General features: G+C 40.1%; 1 non-coding gene across 1 annotated transcript; it reads left to right on the top strand.

The window, feature by feature from the left end:
* The first annotated feature begins 2,739 nt into the window (after positions 1-2,739).
* trnas-aga lies at positions 2,740-2,821 on the top strand. The gene has a single exon. It is a non-coding gene; the product is annotated as a tRNA-Ser (tRNA).
* Positions 2,822-3,182: the final 361 nt, after the last annotated feature.

Below are 3,182 nucleotides of genomic sequence, written 5' to 3' on the forward strand. Positions count from 1 at the left end.
TCATCCAGCTCTTCACCTTGTTATCTCTCCTCTTTTCATCTACTCTCTTTGTTACAGTGAGTTTATAGATTTCAAAAATATTCTCTTTCATTAGTCTAAATTTGAGTGAATACATACCTAGTCGAACTAGTCTTAAACGACAATGCTGCCATTTCTGGTGTCAACCTAATGCTTTTGCTGTGCACCCTCTATGGTAAGTGTATCTTCTGTTAGATGGGGAGACCAAAGCTACACGGAAAATTCCATGTCTAGTCTCTACCTGTTTATTTTCATTGACTAGAGTGCAAAGACAACCAGATGCTACAAGTAAATCTATATTTCCCATTAGATAACCATTTAAGTAATAATCCATCTTTCTGTTTTCACATCAGTTTTCACACTGTACTGCGTCTGTTTGCCTCCACATTCAATTCGTCTAGATTGCTTTGATTCTTCTTTTCATCTTCCTCAAAACTCACAATCCCACTTAATGTTATTTTGCAGTAATATACAGCTAATTAGTGTTGGTCATCCAGAAAAAAAAAGACATTTTTATTCCCACTCTGTTCCTGTTTGCTAACTAATTCAAAATCCATGTCAAAATATTACAGTTTCCAGTCTTTCAATTTTCCCAAACAGCTTCTCCATGTGAAACCTTATCAAAAGCATTCTTAGAATCCATGTCATAGCCAGATAATCATCTGTGATGACGTTTCGTGTTCCTGAAGACAAGGAAGTACCAGAGTGAAGGAACTTGACAGAACGTCCATGTGAACCTGATGGATGGAGGGCACAGCGTCAATTTGAAGTTGGAGTATGGGTGAAAGTGTGTCAGTATGACCTTGGAATAAGGATTGATGGCACCAACTCAAATTATAAGAGAGAAAGACGTGCCAAAGTCTCAAAATAAGGAGCTTATAGACTATGGAGTCAGAATTATTGGACATTGATAGATGTTCCTGGTAGGAGATTTGTACAAACAGCATATTGTTTGCAATGTTGGTCAGCATGAAACAAGTCAACGTCACTAAAATTGGGAGCCATAAATGATTTTCTCTGTTCAATTATGTGGAAATACAGTCAGTCAAAGCTAAATAATATGTCATTCTTTCTTTAACACAACTGAACGATGACCCAAAATGCTATCATTGATTTTCCCAATGTGTTCGCGGACTGCCTTTCCAGTAGTAGGTGGTCTATAGACTACACTGCACAGTGTAATTCGACACTGTTTGATCTTTAGCTTTGGCCAGATTGGCTTTGTCCTTGAAACCTCTGCGGCGTCCTCTTTCATGACTGCAATGCTCTCCCTAACCAATGCCACCAATTATCCTCCTTCCCTATCTTTTCTGAACACCTTGCACCCAGGGGTAATTAACAGTAAGTTCTACCAATGTTAGGTCTAGGACTCTTTCGTCTTTTTTAACCTGGGCATTATTAGGGCCATAGCTTGCCAACTAAGTCAAACCTGCACTGGGAAGTCGCGACGTCAGATGAGACTTATGTGATCTCCACGCTTCACTTGCAGATACGTTTTCAAACATTTGAGAACTGTCGGAGTACTTCCTACAGTTCATCTCTCTAACTAATAGCCTGAACTATTGATTGCGCACACGGCTGCTCCTGACGTAAACACAAACCACTGCTTTGAAGATGGGAGAGACAAAATCCGAAAATTCTGGAAATGCTCGGCGGGTCTGGCAATATTTTCAGTTCTAATGGAAGGTTATCAATTTAAAAGGCTAACTTTCTTTTGCTTTCATGGTGTTGTCCGCCCTGTTGTGTGTTTTCAGCAGCTGTAGTAGGTAACTTTTGTGTGAAGCTGAGGGAATTTTGATGATTTTTTTCCTCTACTTGGCTGGACACGGTTTCGGATCAGAAGCCTTTGCAGCAGCCTTACTGGCCACGTCTTGCTTTTCCTCTACGAAGACAGGGTCACTGTGATTATTTCGTTTCTTTACTTTTCTATTTCGTACTAAACGTTCTCCTGACTCTGTCTGTAACGGGCGAATATTTGTCTATTGTTAAACATTTCCTTTTCATATACATTTTTCTTCTTTCCTAATGGATATAAGTTTCCACTGAGCAATTGGTTCAAAATTCAACCAATTTTCATATCTACCACATTTGCAGCTTACAAATAATGGCATGCATATTAAAACTTAAAAACAACTGCATAATTATATGTTGTTCCTAAGATGTTACTTTGGCATCTGCTGAATCGGCATTTTTCCCTCAAATTATTGACCGTACGCCTTGAGGCGCCCTGAGACATGTCAAATTTGAGACAAGGTAAACAATTCTTCATTTCCTGAATTATCAGAGCTGGAATCGTGAAATGTGTCTATACATTTCAGCGTCTATATGACATTTGTTTCCACCTACCTCACTTTCCCTCGTTCCCTTTGCATGTCTCGGTCTTTTTGTCCACCCTCGGGATTCCTGACTTAAATTGCTTTCTGGATTTAAAAACTACTCCCTCTAGGGTAGGTCAATGTGATCACTTTTTTTCACGATGTGATTGTTTAACTGTATGAAATGTAGAGCGGCAAACACCACCAATAATTTGCAGGTCTTGCTTTAAATATCCCTGCCGGATACTGTAAGACCGAGATAACGCGAGTATCTGTTTTAAGATGAAAAATTATATTCAAATAACCTGTGAAGCTTCATGTTAGAACAACTACCACAAAACATAACAAAAACTATAAACGCGATTTGTACGACTTTAATTGATCAATATCGAAACTCTGTGTAGCGGTAGTCGTGGCCGAGTGGTTAAGGCGATGGACTAGAAATCCATTGGGGTCTCCCCGCGCAGGTTCGAATCCTGCCGACTACGGTTATATGCTCGTACTTTTAATCATTTGTGCCTTGCATGTTGTGATATCGCACTTTTCTGCCAGCCAAGAACTGTGCTTTTTGCTCTGTTTCATATTCACAGTCACGCTGGTTCTCTGTTAACTTATCATTAGTAACTTAATCTGGTAACCTTTCAAAACGGAGGTCAGACTAAGAAGGGTCTAGGCCCGAAACGTCAGCCTTCCTGCTCCTCTGATGCTGCTTGGCCTGCTGTGTTCATCCAGCTCTACACCTTGTTATCTCAAACTCAGGTCTTTCAGGTGCAGGAAGTCACCACTGCGCGTGGAATTTAACTGTATTCAGACAGGTGCCGAATTTAGGGAACGTGACTAAGTACCAGC

Source organism: Rhincodon typus, chromosome 35, assembly GCF_021869965.1.
Source record: "Rhincodon typus isolate 14 chromosome 35, sRhiTyp1.1, whole genome shotgun sequence".
NCBI classification, from domain to species: Eukaryota; Metazoa; Chordata; class Chondrichthyes; order Orectolobiformes; family Rhincodontidae; genus Rhincodon; species Rhincodon typus.